The sequence below is a fragment of the Apodemus sylvaticus genome, chromosome 10 (genome assembly GCF_947179515.1).
Source record: "Apodemus sylvaticus chromosome 10, mApoSyl1.1, whole genome shotgun sequence".
In the NCBI taxonomy this organism is placed as follows: domain Eukaryota; kingdom Metazoa; phylum Chordata; class Mammalia; order Rodentia; family Muridae; genus Apodemus; species Apodemus sylvaticus.
In genome coordinates, this window is record NC_067481.1 from 29,246,264 (window position 1) to 29,264,450 (window position 18,187).

Sequence of the window (18,187 nt, forward strand, 5' to 3'; positions counted from 1 at the left end):
TGGGTACCCCTCGAACGCACCATCTCTCTCTCTCACACACACCTCTAACATATTGGGTCCCCTGGAGGCCTGCCCAGGCCACCAGCAAAACAGGTTGGGTGGAGTGCCCGCCTGTCCTATGCAAGGCCCTGGGGGCCATCTTATGGACAGCAGTAGCAAAGAAACAGCTGACTGGCTGTGGAGAGAGAAGCTGACTGCTCCCAGCCCCCAATCTGTCTGCCCCCTCTGGGGGGCTCAGCTTAGAGCCCCGTGGTCCAGGGATATCTTTCTGTGCCTGGGCTGTGAGCCATTGTGGGTGGCACTGCCCAGTGTATGCACAGTGTTTTCCACAGTGCCTGAGCAGTCAGAAGGTCCTGGCCTTCTGGCTGGTGAAAGACAAGCCAGTGGATTTCAAAATCTATTTAATCCCTGGGTTCTGACGCACCCCGTTCACCACCAGGCAGGATCTGGTGCCCACGGATCTGATGTCAAAGGGAGGGAGTGGCCTCCGCTGGCCCTGGCATTGCTCCGGCCCTCCTGCCCATGTGGCAGCCTGGCAGAGCTGACACAGAGGAAGAGACGTTCCCAAAGCCTGTGCCTCTTGAATCGCAACCGTTTGCTGCCCTGCAATTAACAGCATGGACTGGAAAAGGGCCGTGGAGAGCAGGCAAAGGCAGCCAGGGCCCAACAGAGAGCCGCGCACTGCGGCATAATCTCGTGTTTATTTTACAGCAATAGAAATGTATTTCGGCACAGGGGCACTTGGAAAAGCTAACAGCCTATCTGTGGAAATTTATCATTCAACAAATATTTATTGTCAGCCTGATTGGGGTTCTGGGCACACAGCAGTGGACAGGCAGAAGCCTTTATAGAGTTTACATCTATAAACTCTATAAAGAGAGGGGGTACAGGTCACAGGCTTTGTGAGGTCAACATACGACACTGTAAGTGGCAAAAGGAACAAATGGAAAAAGCCGGGGGTGGGGTGGGGTGGGGTGGGGCGGGGCAGCTCGGGCGATATTGCTTTCTATTTGCTTTTATTTACTTGCTTTTAAAATATTTGCTCTATCATTATTGTATGTGTGTCGGGGTGGGGGTGGGGCATGCCCATTCCTGTGATGGTCAGAGAACGAGAGTTGATTCTTTCCTTGGCATTCAGCCTGGCAAGCAGCCCTAAACGCTCCACCCGCTGAGTCCCCTAGCTGACTCTTATTTACCTTTTGCGGGGAGATGGGCTCTCACTGTGTAGGTTAAGCTGGCCTCGAACTCATGATCTTCGGGTATCTGGCTCTCGAGGGCTGGATTACTGGCATGCTCCTCAAAGCCCATGTTAAAGAATGGGACTTAAAAACATACAAACAACAGAATGTCCTTTAGTTGTAGGCTCATACAAAAATTAAGAGCAGTACAAAGACTTCCCTGTCTCTCTCCATGACATCTGACGCCTATTGCCACGAATGGTTGGTGCTTTTTGAGCCAGAGTCTGTGTAGCCCAAGCTGGTCTGAAATTTAGCATCCTTCTGCCTCATCCTCCCCGGTGTCAGGGTTCCGGGTGTCAGGGTTCCAGTGAGTGTCGCCACACCCAATGGTAATTATCATCCACAGAAGCGTGCACGGTTGTTTCGCAGACTTCCTTTGTTCCTCTAATACCTTTCTGCTCCAGGACCCTCCACAGCCACATTCCACGCCATTGTCTTCCCTCCAGAGGCTTCTCTTGGCCACAGCAGCTCTTGCCCATCCAGCACAGCCTTTGATCTTGATGATTCCAGTAGTTTTGAGGGGTCCTGGTCAGGTATTTTTGTAGATATCCTTAAAAATTAGAATTTGCAGGGCTGGAGAGATGGCTCAGTGGTTAAGAGCACTGACTGCTCTTCCAGAGGTCCTGAGTTCAAATCTCAGCAACCACATGGTGGCTCACAACCATTTGTATTGGGGTCCAATGCCCTCTTCTGACATGTCTGAAGACAGCTATGGTCTTACACGTATTATAAAATATATAATCTTTTAAAAAAATGAGAATTTGCCTGCTGGGGATGGTATGGTACACCCTGACAATTCCAGCCTCCCAGAGATGGGGGCAGGAGAATCAGGAGTTTAAGGCCATTTTCAGATCCTCAGTTATACAATAAGTTCAAAGCCAGCTAGAGCTACATAAAAACATGTCTCAAAATACAAAAATAAATAAATAAATAAATAATGAATGAACGAACGAATGAATGAATGAATGAATAAATAAATAAATAAATAAATAAATAAATGGTTTACTGGTTCCTCACACAACTAAATTGAGATTGTGAGCCCTGAAAGCCAGGTAACAAAGGGACAGTGCCATTTTCTTCATGACTGGGGTCCACACTGCTAACTTGACCGAGTCGCTGATGCCCTGGCCCCTGGCTGGTGCACACTGTGAGGCCTCTGCTGAGGAGCTCCTGACATCCCATGCCTTGTGACGGGGTGCCTTGGCTCTTCTCTCCCACTGATTGGTTTATTCACACTTATTTGCCACAGGCTGGTAAGTGTGTTTTGCCTTTGGGCTATAATCCAGTCCTATTTGCTGGGCTGAGTGAGCAGTTGCTCCAGCGCGGTCTGACACACCCACATTCCCGTGGGTCCTGTCTTCAGTCCTTCCTTCCTGGCTGAGGCTTTGAGATGCTCCAGATTCACCACCCCCCATCCCACCCAAGAACGAGGAGCAGCCCTCTCTCTCTCTCCCTCTCTCTCTCTCTCTCTCTCACACACACACACACATACACACTTTACTTCCTGATCATTGGCCCCCTCCCTCCTCTCTTCCCAGTCCCACCCTTACAAATCCCTCTTCCCATTATTCCCTCTTCTCGTTTGAGAAGGGGAGCCCCTTTGGGTACCACCCCACTTTGGGGTATCTAGTCCTAGCAGGTTCAGATACATCCTCTTCTACTGTGGCCCAACCAGGCAGTCTAGGAGGGGGGGCAGGGGATCCAATAGCAGAGAGCAGAGACCAAGACAAGCCCCTCCCCACTTGTTATACATTTGCTACAAATGGGGGCGGGGTCTAGGTCCAGCTCCTTCCTGCTGCCTGGTTGGTAGCCCAGGCTCTGTGAGCCCCTACGATACCAAGTTGGTTGACTCTGTGGGTCTTCTTGTGTCCATTTCTTGAAGAAGTCACGGGTCCTTTCATTACAGAATGGTATTAGAAAGCAAGATCTGGGCACACTAGAAGTGACCTTTGGTTTTCAACACGGAGGTCCTAAAGGAAGGCTCCTGGATAAGGTAGAACCCTAGTGGAGACCCAAAGAGCAAAACCTAGTGATGGCTGTGCAAAGGCCCTGAGGCAGGAACATGGGTTGTGTAATCAAAGAACAAAGCCAGCAGCTGAACCAAACAGCAGTATAGGCAATAAGGTGGGGCAGTGGTGATGGTGAAAGGCCAACACAACAATAAACAAAACAAATGAAAACAAAACAACAACAAAATAACAACAACAAAGGCCATGACAAAGACTTCAGTTTTCACTCAGAAGGACAAGGACAGGGAAACCAGGCTAAGGGTGCAATCAGAGCCCCATCTTAATAAAATCACTCTGGCTAGATTGCTAGGAACAGCAGGAAAGGATGAGGGCAGATGCTATAGTTAAGCATCCAGTGTGTGCTGATGCTTGCTGGGATCAGGTGGGAAGAGCGGCTAGAGGAGGGGGCAGCAGCCGGAGAGATGGCTCAGAAGTTAGGAGTATATACTATTCTTTCAGATTTGAGTTAAATTCTCAAGAACTACATCGGGTGGCTCACAACTGCCTGTAACTCTAGTTCCTGGAGATCCAATTCCTCTGGCCTCTGGGTATCTGTATATAATTAAATTAATAAAGAATCTTCTAAAAAGAGGAGTGCTTCTAAAAAACACATTCTTCCATGTGAACACACTTTTTTATTTTTCTTTTAATTTTTTCCTTCTTACTTTTTTCTTCTTTTTTTTCTCCTCCTCCTCCTCGTCCTCCTCCTCCATTTCCTTGGATAGACGAGCAATGGTGACAATCGGGGTTTTGCCTAACTATATGGAAGAGGTGACTGTGGTTAGCCAACTAAGGCGGAGACTAGAGGAGCGGCAAGTTGGGACTGACTCTGAGTCCACTAGGCTTGACATCCTAAGCAGAGATGGTGAGTTAGCAGGGGGCGTAGCTGGTTGGGTTGGAGGAAGAGGAAGAGGAGGAGGAGGAGGAGGAGGAGGAGGAGGGGGAGGAGAGGGTGGGGCTGAAACTCTGTACCGCTGCCCTGGGCATCCTCTGGCTAGGGCTTTAGGCCTGTAGCAGCTGCCCAAGGAGCTCGCCTCGGCCACTGGACAGGGAGGCAGCCTGAGGACAGCCAGGCCTTGGCTTTGCTTCAAGCGTTAGCAGGGTTTTGTATGACCACTGGGGGCTCAGGCATGGAAACGCCCTGTGCTAGATCTTCTTCCTCAGGGAGCCGTGTGTCAGGGCAGGCCCACCTACGTTTGAATGAACAGACGAAAGGACGAATGAATGAATGAATGAGCATCTCTTCGGTCTTCGTGTTCCCAGGACTGGCACTGTTCTCAAGTCTAATTGACTTGGCTTCCAGAACCTACCTCACCCTCTGTAAGGCCGAAACCTCCGCCGCCACTTGCTTGTTTACACCCTGGTCCTTCGCTCTTCTGGCCTTCTGCGCTTAAAAGCACCCAGAGAGCTAGAAAAACACACTGTTGGCTGGCTGTGTGGACACAAGTCAGTGAGACCAGCATCCCAGAGGCTGATGCAGAAAGTCAAAAGTTCAAGGCCTGCTTAGCCTACAGAACAAGTTCAAAGCCAACCTGGGCAACTTAGCGGACACTGTCTACCTCATAGGCAGAGTGCCTGCCTTGCAGCTGTGAGGCCCCAGGTTCAGTCCTGAGCATTCCAATAAGCAAATAAGTAAAAAGCCCAGTTCTCCTTTACCTTTGGGATAGAGAGCAAAGGTCAGGCCTGTGAGGCCTCCCATCTGAGCATTCTCCTCCAGAGGGCTGACTCTCCTCCCTTCCCCCCCCCCCCCCCCCCCCCCCCCCGTAGCAGCCCCACCCCTCCCTACTGCCTCTCCTGCAGTCTTCCACACTAGCCCATCTTCCCACTGCAAGGGCCATCTGGGTAACCAGTGCTGGCCAGCCTCGGGCTGGAGTGCACGGGGAACCCGAGTTCTAGGCCTGGAAGCAAGATGGAGGCCGCAGGAGCAAGGAGAAGCGATGGAGGTTATGGAGCAAGCAGAGGGTGTCTGGCCTCTCCCGGCTAGGTGCAGCCCAGCTTCCATGCTGCCCGAGGGAAACAAGCTCTCTGTCCTGAGTTTGACCTACAAGAGATTCAGAAAACAGCCACTAACTATCAACTGAAAGGATGACTCTACACAGTAGTAACAGTGACATTTCTTTTTTTTTTTTTTTTTTTTTTTTTTTGGTTTTTTCGAGACAGGGTTTCTCTGTGTAGCCCTGGCTGTCCTGGAACTCACTCTGTAGACCAGGCTGGCCTCGAACTCAGAAATCCGCCTGCCTCTGCCTCCCAGAGTGCTGGGATTACAGGCGTGCGCCACCATTGTCCAATGACATTTCTTTTTTATTTCTTCATTTTCCATTAAAAGAAAAGAAGGAGGAGGGGTGGGAGGAGGAATGGGAAGAGATCTGGAGAGGAGGAAGAGGAAGAGGAGGAGAAAGAGGAAAAGGAAAGCTCTTTTTTTAGAATAAAAATCCAAAAACATTGTGCTGTTCTGCCACCGTGGTGGTGACTAGGTAGCACTCCGGCATCTTCTGAGCTGAAGGGACATGCCCAGTCTACGGATTCTCGGGCAGAGGCTGGAGTGGGCCCAACAATGCTCTGAACCATTGCTAGCGACTAGAACCCACCCCGACATCCGTCAATAGTAAAAAGGGTGACTAAATTATGAGAGTCACACAGTGACAAGTTCCCAGCAGGATGAGTGGCCTGAGACCGCCTTAGACTGCATGGGAGGACTTCACAGACAGGACCCTGAGCAAAAGTGACCCGCACCACACAGTAGGTCTAGCATAACTCCATGCTACAAGTGGGCTTTGTCATAAACTGGCCATCATAGCCTAGAGGGCTGCCTGGGGTGAGGGGATTATCCTCAGAGTTGTCAGGCAGTGGGAGGGTCCTGATGACCTTTCAGTGTTGATTTGAGTGTGTCATCTTGGCCAGGCAGGCGGTAGTGGTGGTGCACACCTTTAATCCCAGCACTTGGGAGGCAGAGGCAGGCAAATTTCTGAGTTAATCCAGGTAGCCTCAAAGTTGATATGTAGTCAAGGATGACCTTGAACTCTGATCCTCCTGCCTTTGCTTTCTGAGTTCTAGGATTACAGGCAATCGGAGGTGCAGGAGAGATGGGACTCAGGCTTCACAAGATGGCAAGGGCTCTACCACCTGAGCTGCACCCCCAGCCACGAACCCCCAGCCCGCATCCCCAGCCCCACACTCCCAGCCCCGCATCCCCAGCCCCCGCACCCCCAGCCCGCATCCCCAGCCCCCGCACCCCCAGCCCCACACTCCCAGCCTCGCATCCCCAGCCCACACCCCCAGCCCCGAATCCCCAGCCCGCATCCCCAGCCCCCGCACCCCCAGCCCGCATCCCCAGCCCCACACCCCCAGCCCGCACCCCCAGCCCGCATCCCCAGCCCCACACCCCCAGCCCGCACCCCCAGCCCGCATCCCATGCCTGGTGCCGTTTCTTGCTTTGGCCACATGGGTATGTGTAACTTGCGCGGTGTCCCTCAGCTGTACACTTTGGTGTAATGGTTAGCCTGTGCACTTATCGCCCCCTCCTCCCGAAAAGTTTTGTTTTTAAAAATAAAAGGCATACCATCACCCCCCGACACACCCCCGTGCCCCGGCAGGATAAATCCCCCTCCCTTTTCTGTCCATACGACATAAGGAGAGGCGCCTGCCTCCTTGGTACACAACCAGCTGCCAGATTGTTGCCGCTAGCCTTCACTTAGCCTTCCGAAGTGAGCCGGGGGCTCTGCGTCCACCTAGCAGAGAACACATGGCTCTGGAATCAACGCTGCATCAGATCAGGTGTCTGGACAGGGCCAGGCTCGGAAGGCTGGGCCTTCCAATTTCAACTGGAGCGGACTGAGGACTAGGGCTTGGTGACATGGGGTGCAAAAGTACAGGTCCCTGGGGTGGGGGTGGGTGGGGGGGTCGCATGCACAACCACTTCCACTTCTGCAGAATGGCAAAGGTGCAGCTGTCTGAATTCAGGAGTCGGGGAAGCCCAGGCGGCCTGGCCTGACCTTGCGGGCCACCCCCCAAAGGTCATGGCGCTAGGGTTCTTTGGGGTTCAAGTTCCCGTGGCAGCCGGGAGGCCAGAAATCAATCCGGGCTGGTCTGCCGGAGAGGGGCGCGGATCCAGCAAGCTGCCCTCAGCAGCCTGGCTCGGTTATTTATAACCCTGGGTCGCCTTACCTCCTGACCTTCAGCTGGGACCAGCATCCAAGCGATTAGCATCTCTCCTCGCCTGCCCAATGCGAACAAACACCCCTCTGTGTGGCCTCCCAGAGAGCTTGCCGGAAACAGGATGTTGACCCGTGGCTCCTCAGGGTGGATCCAGTCCCCTGTGAGTTGGAGGGAGGTGGGGTGCCCCTGTGAGTTGGAGGGAGGTGGGGTGCGGCTAGGGGAAGCTTACCACAGTTACCCCTCTTGCCTTGCTTCCCGGGTTGCAAATGTTCTGGACTATTCTGGGTAGCAGTTTTTATTTACAATCTAGGACTCCCCAGCCTGGGTCTGCTCCAGCGGGTGCCCAATCGGAGCCAGAGAGAAAGAAACCTGCAGGAACCGTGCAGTCCCTGGTACCTCACTGCACATGGGAGGCAGGTCCCATCCATCACACTGTCTTCCTGGCTGATGGCTTTTCCCACTGGACCCCAGAACTCCCTCCCACCTGTGGTCTCGAGGAGGGCAGGGCAGGGCAGGGCCGGGCCAGGCAGGGGGCAGAGACCCACTTTAGCCATTCATTCAGCAGTTTGGTTGGGCCTCTTCTAGGAACCTCCCAGAAGTTACTGTCAGTGGAAAGTCTGTAGAGAAGCCGGAGGCGGGTCAGCAGCACAGGGTTTCTATGTAGTATATGTATGAGACTTGGACACAGGCAGCAAGATAGGGAGGAGGGTGAGGAGGGAGGGCGTCCTGGGAGATGGAGGCCTTGGCTGAGTGTTTGCCAAGGGCAGCAAGGCTGAGCTCAACACACATTCTAAGCTAGTGAAGGCTGTGGTTCCATGGCAGGGCCTCCCCTGGATAGCTTCTAATGACCTTGCCCCCAGCACAGAGGGTGAAAGTCTCACCCGGTGCCCATCTGGGTGGCAGAGCTGGAGAAGGCTGTGGACGGGCCAGCCGCAGCTGGTTCTCCCTAGTCCGAGAGGCTTGGGCACAGTGTGGTAGGAAGACAGGGTACACTGGTTGAGACAGGATCTTACTGTGTGGCTCTGGCTGGCTTGGAACTCTGTGTAGAGCAGGCTGGCCTCAAACTCAGATCGCTCTGCCTCTGCTCACTGAGCGGCATACGCCACCACACCCAGCCCTGCACACCCAGCTCTGCGTCAGTCTCGCACACTCTGGAACCCTGGACAGCACTTTGGCTGTGTGACTACACCCTCTTGCTTACCCTCTCAGGCCTCACCCACCAGTGGGCAGGGTGGTAATCACTGCTGTGAGGAGCATTCTCAGCACTTCCTGCCTGTTTCTTAGCCACCTTCTGCGCCAGAGGGCTAACACCCCCTCCTCCCCACATCCCTCCCCGGCTCCATTCCTCATCCCCCTCTGGCTCAGCCCTGGAGTGTTTTGACCTCGTGCGGTTCAGGGGGACACAGATCAAGGGTAGGTGTGTGAGTGGCTGTGGCTGTAGAGACCACTGATGACCAAGAACTCATTCCACAGGATAAAGGAGGGAGTGTGTTTGTGGGTGTCTCTTTGTGTATGTGTGTCTGTGTGTGTTTGTGTGTGTGTGTGTGTTGGAATGTGTCCCTGTGGGAGGTGGTATACATGGAAGGCTGTGTGTAGGAGCCTTGTGGGAGTGCAAGGAATAGAATATGGGTAACAATGTTGGACTGTGGGGTGTGGACAAGAGTTACAGCAGTGTTTTGGCAGGTGGGGCTGGGGGACTTCAGGCCCTGGGAAGGGCCTCTCCCTCATGATCAGTCTGTGGCCAGTGGGCCCTGACCAGTCAATGAACTCAGGGTCTGGAAGAGTCAGCGGCTTTTCCAACAGTTTTGCCAAATGGGATGTCAGCACAGGGGCGGGGCGGGGCAAGCGAGGGAAGGGGGATGCCTCAGGCAGACCAGGCTGGGAAGGTGGCAATGACTTCATGACACCGGGTTGCTGAGCAGCTGACTGAGGGGGTGGGGACCTGGAGCCTGACCGGGCCGAGACCTGCCCCCTTGGCCACTGCTCAAGGCCAAGGCTGTTGTTCCTTTCCAGAGGCAACCTGGCCTCAGTTCTCTTCCTGAGGCTTCTTGGGGGCCTCCCCTATTACACACTCAGGCATCTTGGGGGAAGGACACCTATCCCTGCTTTATAGATAAGGAAACTGAGGCTCACTAAAGTAGTGAGACTGGGTATGGGGGAGGGGTAGCAGGTTCCCTGCTGTGCCCCACACAGCGGCATTTAGCCACTAAAGATTGAATGCCTGGTGTGTGTGTGTGTGTGTGTGTGTCTGGGCCTTCTCTGAACTCCTAGGTATTATGGCTCTCAACCCCATCTAAGGGAGCTTCTTGGGGAGTGCCTCCATATACTTTCCTACTACTGGGGGGCAATCAACACCACTAGCTGTGCACCCCACACCACTCTAGATAGAAGCTTGGCTTCCTCCCCACCACAGGCCAGAGGCTAGCTTCTACGCCAGCAGAAGGTTGTTCACCAGCCAAGGCACCACGGACTACCGGCTCAGACTGGCTCCTCAGCAGGGCTGGAGGGACCCCAGATCACAGACCTGGTGGGTGTGAGCCTGTCCTTTGTACCCACAAGCTGAGATCAGCTTTGGGGGTGTTCTTTCTTCCATCATTTACTAGTTTCCCATAAGAATAATAACTACCCTACATAACCTTTGTAGTCCACAAAGGACTTTCACAAACATCCTCTGGTTTAGTGCGTACTCTAGGCCCCATGACAAGCTATTCATATACCCATTTTATAGACTGAGAAACTGAGGCTGAGTCTCGGATCGCAGGGCCAGGAAGTGGCTGGCGCTCAGGCCTCTGTGACCCAGAGACACCTGCCACAGCAGCAGCTTTCTCTGGGAGCATGGCAGCCATGTGACTTCTCAGAGGACAGACTGGGTCCTGCAGCCAACAGTGAGCAGTGCAGAGGCCCTCCACATTTCCTTGGGAGATATGAAGCAACACCTGCTACCTGCTTGTCCTGTGGAGGCTGGGGGCAGGGTAGTGAACAGGGAGGAGTTACAGGGAGGCAGAGGCGACCAGCACTGAGACCACAAAGGTGACCTCAGCTAGCCATGGAGAACCTGGGAGGGTCTCCCACAACAGGGCCGGCTGCTGTTCGTGCTGGACTCTGGCCAAGGAGTGGAAGGACCAGCATTTCCTGGAATAAGTCTCCTGACCGTGCCTGGGACCAGTTGCTGCTGTATGTGGCTTTTCCCACAGCAGGAGAAAGGGGACAGCATAGTGAAGTGTGAGGCTTTCTCAAAGTGACACAGGGTCTGAAAGACACCGTCCTCTAAGGTGGGCCACCCACTGCTAGTCCCTCCGGCTGGCATGCGTGCACTCAGCAAAATGGAAAGCTGGTGTGGCTGGCAGATCCCACTTGTGTTTTTTGGAAATAGTATCAGAGATACCGCTAACCCTGAGGACCAGCCAGCAAGCCTTTCCTCCAGGGAGTCAATCTACAATGAAGTTGTTTTCTGTATGTATGTGGAGGGGGTTCCCTTCTCATTTCTTTTTCTGAGACAATCTCATCAGGCAGCACTGGCTGGCTTGCCTGGTCCTTGTGATCCTCCTGTCTCAGCCCCTGCAGTATGGTGTCTACTGCATAAAAGTATCTGTGGGTTTTTGTTGTTGTTGTTGTTTCTATTTTTGTTGGTTTTTTTTTTGTTGTTGTTGTTGTTGTTTTTTTGAGACAGGGTTTCTCTGTGTAGCCCTGGCTGTCCTGGAACTCACTCTGTAGACCAGGCTGGCCTCGAACTCAGAAATCCGCCTGCCTCTGCCTCCCAAGTGCTGGGATTACAGGCGTGAGCCACCACGCCCGGCTCTGTTTCTAATATTTTTACTGAGGGTACTGGACTACCTAGAAAACTTCTCCTGGGGAAGAGGTTGGGATCATGCCCCGTCACCCCTGCCATAGAGCCAAGGCTTCCTCAGGGAACCTGAGCAAAAGGAACATTCTAGTAAGTGTACTGGGAATTCTTAGAAAAGTTTCAGGGCCAATTCTCTAGGCCATCTACCCTTGACTCTCTTCTGACCGGGAGCTGTGAGGAAATGTCCTCTTAAGCCTCTCAGCCCTCCTGGGCTACAGCTGTCTCCTCAGAGCCCTCAAATAATCCAGTCCCTGTGAAGAGACATCATGGGTACAGCTGGCTGCCTGCCCCTCTGAGAGGGCATGTTAGTAATGTCAAGGCCAAATATAGAGGGAACCAGATACCTCATGGGCCCAGGGCCTAGGGAGCCCCATGGACTCCACAGAGCCCGCCCCGCCCCCTGCTCTCTCAGAGCCCTACAACCCCCACCTCCTTCCAGCCTGGGCAAGCAGCCAGGAGACTGGCATCCCCTCTTCTGGCCCCAGCCCACTTGGGGACATGTCCCAACAAGTCCCAGCACAGCAGGAGGCTGGCTCAAGGGTGTGTGGGGGGGCAGAGTTTGAGCTGGGCGTGAGCGTGGGGACACCTCTCCAAGCCCTTTTACAAGCGTACCTTCCCATAGGGCTCTCAGCACCAGGAGCCCAAGAGGAACCACTCTGGCCCTTGCTTCTTTAACTCCCCCAGGAGACCAAGACCATAAAGCTGGGGTGGGGAGACCAGAAAGCCAGGTCAAACCCCAATAAACTGCTGGACAAACCGAACTGCAAATAAGTAGTCCTGATTGTCTCCACCGTCCTCTCAGGGGGAGTGAAAGGTCAAAGGGCAGAGTTGCTGACGCAAATGTCAAGGGAGACTTGTGGAGGCTTCAAGCAGCCGGGATTCTGCTCCTGGCGAGGTCACTAGAGCCCCAAACACTGTGTCCCCCTGGGCAACTGGGAGAGCTGTTCTCAAAGCGCCGGAGGTGAGAGGGCTCTGTGGCTTTTCCCTCCTGACTCCAAGGTCACCTGAACCTGATGAAGGTTAATCAGATTCTTGGAGAAATCCTTGAAGGAAAAGACCTCTGTGTCCTGTGAGGGGAATCCTGGCTCCAAACCCCCTTCTCTTTTGGCACGCCTTGGCAGCTCTACCAGTCTGTGCACAGTGGCGACCCCTAGGGGTTAGTGTAGGGCTTGAACTTGGGCCTGAGGCTAACACTGCAGCCTGAGGCCCAGGCCAGGAACCTGGCCCACACATAGCAAGAGCAGCTTGGGGGATTTGGCTTTGGTCAAAAATATTTACTAAGCCTTGGTTTTTCCTCATTGAATTGTGGCTAGACCTCAGCAGAAATATTCCACTGTTAGCAGATTAGGGTCAACATGTCTAAGGATGAACTCATCGTCTCCTGGGCCCAAACCTGCTCCTCCTCCAGACTTCCCTGTTACCATTAATAGCACTGCCACCACCCAGTCCCTGGAGCTCCAAACCTTGTCATCTTCAACTCCTCCTCTCTGGACTGGGCACCTGCCCTGCCCCTCCTCAGTCCGCGGGCCACCCTTCCGTCCTCCAGCTAGTTGGCTTGTTACCGAGCCACTGGTGTGCTCCACAGCGCCACCCAGAGGCCAGGCCCGATCACATGACCCGACACCTGCTGACTTTGTGACCTGGGGCTGGTCTCAGCTTCCTTGGCTATAATGTCAGAGTGAGAATAGTCATTTCACGGGATAATGTGTGACCCAAGTGACAGAATGTACCCGAAAACCCTATCATGTAGGATGTTGCTGGGCACAGGGAAATTTTACACATCATGCCCTCCAAAGCCTCTATTTTACAAACAAGGAAACTGAGAGCTGACAGGAGCATTGATATCAAGTGTCTTTACAATATACTGTAGAGCCAGCCAAGACCGCGGGAGCTCCTGGAAGTTGTAGTGTGTCTCTCTGCCTCTGGCTTCACTAGGCCCACCCCTGCCTTCAGGGGGGGGGGTACCCGGCAGGTGTTGGGGTTATTAGCCATAGGAAATAATCTTGAAATGTGACAAGCACAGGCCACATACATCAGCTTGAGTCAGGGCAGCCCATGTGCAAGGTTTTAAGTGGGTTAAGCACACAGCTGCCTGCCTGAGGGGCAAGGCCTCATTCCAGATGTTTACAAGGGCAGGGGTCCCTTGTGCAAGTCTGATGCCCTCCTCCCCTGCCATTCCGACCCTAGTGTCCATGTACTTCTTAGGGTCAGGAAGTATAGGCTGCATCAGCTCACTGTTATCCAGGCCTGCCTCCCTGTGGCAAGATGGTCCCTTCATCCACCCTGTGGATAAGGACCCGAGTTCCACACACTCCCTTCAAATGAATGGTAGGAGGCATGCCTAGGGAAGAGGTCATAATCATTACCAGATTCCCTGAAGAGGCCACAGCAAGAGCATCTGGTGGAAAGGCTGGAAAGCATGAGGTGGATGGGCCACCCTGGGTCCTCAGTCACCCGTCCTCTAAAGCCATGGCTCTCATGTAGAAGGATGCTTGTGTTGCCAGGGGGCATTTAGCAGCATCTAGAAACAGTTTCTCTTGTCACAAATGGAGAGTGGGTACTGATAGACATTTTTAGTGGGTCAGGACCAAAACTGATGTTCTAAGCTTCTGAGGGCTCAGGGCAGAACGGAAGACAGGCCAGTCAGCTGACAGGCACAGGCCTAACCTTCAGTTTTTGTAATGATCTTTGTGTTCTTGTCCCCCTGCCCAGCCCAGGGAAGTTTCTAGAATAGTCTATGCTGACTTCTCAACTCTTTCAACAAGGACAAATAGGCCCTGGAGGGCCACCTGGGCTAGGCCCTCACCATCCCATTTCCTGAGACTCGTTGTCCACTGGATCTGCACGTAGTCCCTGGCGTTGGATTCATCAGGGGAAAGCAGAGGGCAGAGAGGCACAAAACAGCTCTCTCAGCTCTCTTCAGACCCAGCCTTCAGCCCGGGAGGGAGGTGGACTTGTTGAGGAGCAGAGGCAGGAGAACCTTAGCAGGGCCAGGAAGCTTCTGCCACAGAGTCTAGTGGTCACACGTTCTCCTTTGGCCTCTACAAACACCATTCCTATATAAACCAGTGCCCTGGGACTCCATGGTGCCCCCACATGGCTCTGTTAGGGTACCTGATACAGCCTTGGTGTCGGAGCCTTTCACATAACCCAGGTGTCTGCTCTAAGGTAGCTGACAGTAAGTGACCCCGAGACTCCATTCTGGAACTGCTTTCCTTGTGGGACTGGGAACTCCCACAGGAGTCTCATCTCAACAAAGGACACCACATTCCCCACCATGGTGATGTCAAGCTGCTGGGTTGTGGCAGTAGCCTGGCTCTGGACCCCAGCTGTAGCCTCTGATGAGTCCAGGCCGGCAGTTTTTCCAAAAGAAATGCAGCAATGGCTTCAGAGCCCAGCCCTGGAGGAAGGAGTAGCCCCAAGTTCCTGAGTGCAGGGGAGGCTCTGAGGGATCTGGGGTTCTAGAAAAACCACCACTAGCCTCGGGGTCGCACCCATCTCATGCAAATCTCTGCTCCACGGCACTTAATCTTTACCTTTCTTTCCATTATGTTGCCGCTGTGTGTGTGTGTGTGTGTGTGTGTGTGTGTGCAGGTATGAGGGCATGGCTACCAGCCTGCCCCAGTGCTGCGGCCAGCAGGCCACCCTCATCTTCTATCTGTAGTGCCCCTGAGCTGGGGAGGGGCAGTGAGGAACTGGCCTTCCTGCCATTCTGTACTGGGTCAGGGCCCCCACAGAAGGGCTGGGAATCTGACTTCTGCCTGAAAGGTCATGTCTTTGCATGCCCCTCAACTCTCTGGCTAGTCTAGTCCCTCCCCGGCTTCTCTGTCATTTCCTGTCACAAAACTTTGTCCCAAGCAACTTTCCCTGGCTCTTCCCCTTCTCTACCTGTGCTGTCTAGTCACGTCAGCTGGTGGGATCTGGACCACAGTGCTGCACAGGCGCCAGTCCAGAATGGAACTTTCAGCATCAGGATGGCCGGGGAGGTACCTCCCTAGGGGCACTTCGAATGTCATTGGGACATTCTTCTCCATCCTTCTGGATAACTGAATCTTCTCAACTACCAAAGCCCCTGAGCTTGAGGCTGCCAGTGACTGCTGTCGAGATGCCCCACCCTTCAGCTCGAGCTTGCTTTAGTCAGCTGTGTGACCTCACCCTCTCCTGTGCTAGCATCCTGGTCAAGCTCGTATCCCTCCATGGGGCTGACAGTCCAAACCTCACCTACCCCAGCCTTCTGGCGATGTCTGCCTCATCTTTACCCTCAGGAAGATCCACTTACATGTAACACCCATTACAGATGGAGGACTTCCCCCCAACCCCCGCCCCCTGGCTATTGAGAGTCCTGAGGCAGAAAGCTATCCTACAACCCATCTGGCCCAGCACTGTTGTGCTTCAGAACTGAAAACCAAAGCTCAGAGAGAAAAAGACCGAGCTAAAGCTCTGGCCATACAGAGCAGCTTGGGGGGAGGGCTTGGGAGCCTCTTCGTGGCAAGGGCAGTGGACTAGCAGGTTCCTGTGAGTAGGTGGAGAGAGGAGAGGGGGTGTGGCCTGGCAGGTTTATTCCAGGCGCACAGATGCTCTCCCTCTAATCTTTACCCCCTCCTTTCTTTTCCAGAAGCAGCTATAAAAGCCAGGAAATAGATGTGGATTGATGGCCTGTAATGGGCTTAGTTAGTGCTGTGACCTGCTGAGTTATGTAACTCCTATTTGTTATCGGCTTGGGGAAAGTCTCCATTGAAGCAACTCACTAAGCTGATTCCGTGACATCTCCTTTAGTGTGCTTAGAGGCAGGTGGCAGCAGAAATTCCTCTGCAACTTCAAAGACCAGAAATCATGATGTGGACACTTCCCCAAATCCCTTAAGCCAGTGTTTTTTGTACCCATCTCAAAACCTGCTCACGTCCGAACCAGGTCCATGCTCGGACGCCGAGGCTACAGGCTGCCTTAGTAGAGAGAGCTGAGCAAAGGTGTTTCCTGCCACTAGTGAAGGGTGAGGAAGAGAGCCAGGGCAGTGAGAAAGCAAAGCACTGTGGGGTGGGGGTGGGGCAAGGAAGGCCCCGAACTAACAATAGTTCCAGGCTTATCTCTGCCCTGGCTGCTCTTGGTTTCTGATTCACTAGCACTTGAAAGGTTAATACCAATATGGCGCCACCTTGTGCTGAAAGGGAGAATAGCCCCGTTTCTTCAGAGCACAGTGGGTCTTCTTCTTTATCACCCATTCCTTTCCTGCTCTGGAAGAGGTGGGGTCTTGTAACCCAAGGATTCTCCCTCCTTAAATTACATCTCTCATCCCACCATCTTGGTTAAAGGGGCCTAGGAAGACGGTGTCTAAAGGGTTGATGCTTGACCAGTTTCTGCCTGTCTCTAAGATCCCCAGGAAACACGAGTGTTTGAGAAGCCCCCGACCGAGTCAGTAAAGCCACCTCTTGGTGAAGAATGCCTTATGCTGCTGCTCCTAATTCTTTGTGAAGACCTCTGGGCAGCTTCTCCAAAGAAGGAGCATGGATGGCGTGTGTGCTCACATGGACACAGGCACGCACACCTGCTTCCACAGATGCAGTGCCAACCAGAGCATGAAAAACCAGTAGCTGAAAATCCACTCCCGAATTTGGAACTCAAGCCACAGACCTTTGTCTGGGATGAGTCAGTGGTGTAAGAAGGTAGGCTTGTTGAAAACGGGCGATAGGGAAAGAAACGGAGGCCCCTGCTCAGAAGGACAGTGACAAATGATCATCATCTCTTGCAACAAAGAATCTCGAGACCACCGCTGTGGTGCCCAGGAGGACAACCTGGTTTCTGAAGCCACTCGACTTTGGGTGTCGTGCCTGAGATGCCCTGCTGATATCTCCAAAGAGGCAATTTTGCCTTCTTGCTCAGGAAGAGGGATGCTATGCTTTCAAATCCTCTCGGAAGCATAGGAACCTCTGGGCTCCACTCCCAGAATCCCTGTTGTCACTTGTTAATTTCCCTGAGATCTGTGTCTGTTCTCCACTCATGTACTGAGTTTGGTTCCTGTTATAAAGTGCTATACAGGTGTCAAGATGCTTGAATGGTATCTAAAAATGTCACCTTTACCACTGCTTCCAATTCTCTCTGGCTGCATAGGAATGGAATTAGCTCTTAGATGTAAAATGTAATCTCCCTGTGTTTAATTTTCAGAATTAACATTTGATCGGGACTCAGATGTTCCACCAACCAACCAGAAGGTGCCTTCTGATCTATCAGACCTGTCTATCAAAAGGCAGGGCACTTTCTAAGGCCAGGCCTCTGGATAACTTAAGGTCAGCAATGCTCTCCACAGGGGGTTCTCTTCAGATCCCCTATGAATTTATGGGCACATACTTGGGAAAACTAGATGTCATGAATGACCCTAGGCATGAAGCTAATGACCTCATCCTATAAAAACTCTAAGAAGTTGTACAGGCTTCATGAGGGAAATACTGTTTACTCCTTTAAGGTAGCACCAGGTTTACAGTATCCTAATCTTCAACTGCCCTTGAATCAGAAAATGAGGACTGTGAAGTTGAGGTGGAGGGGAACCTCACAAAGGGTATAACTGGCCTCGAATGAAGGAAGCTTTGTCTCCTAGGAAACACGATGTGTGGGACTCCAGCTGGGCTGCTCTCCTTCTCCTCAGCAAATGTTACCAACCTCAGAATCAGAATCACCAGGGTGATTTTCATCTGCGATAAAAGCAGAACTACCGGGTTGTGCTATAGCTCCCAGGGTGGATCATGGCCACACCTCCCTCTTCTGGCCTGACTGAGAACTGCATCTTATGGGTGAGACTACTGTACCCAGAGTTTGGGCATATTTTGTTCCTCTCTATTTTAGGGCCTTAACTCAAATCACAGCTCTTCATCTCTTTGGTTGGAAGTTATTAGGCTGCTTTCAGGTGGCCCCCCCAAAAAATCAAAGAGTTAAACTATCTGGCTTCATGT

The 18,187-nt window shown here is 52.9% G+C and overlaps 1 long non-coding RNA gene across 1 annotated transcript; it reads right to left on the reverse strand.

The window, feature by feature from the left end:
- Positions 1 to 5,032: 5,032 nt before the first annotated feature.
- LOC127694157 (uncharacterized) lies at positions 5,033 to 12,801 on the reverse strand. Its single transcript, XR_007979801.1, has 3 exons — positions 12,710 to 12,801; positions 7,412 to 7,560; positions 5,033 to 5,288 (listed from the first exon to the last, which is right to left on the reverse strand). It is a non-coding gene; the product is annotated as an uncharacterized LOC127694157 (long non-coding RNA).
- Between the last annotated feature and the right edge of the window lie 5,386 nt (positions 12,802 to 18,187).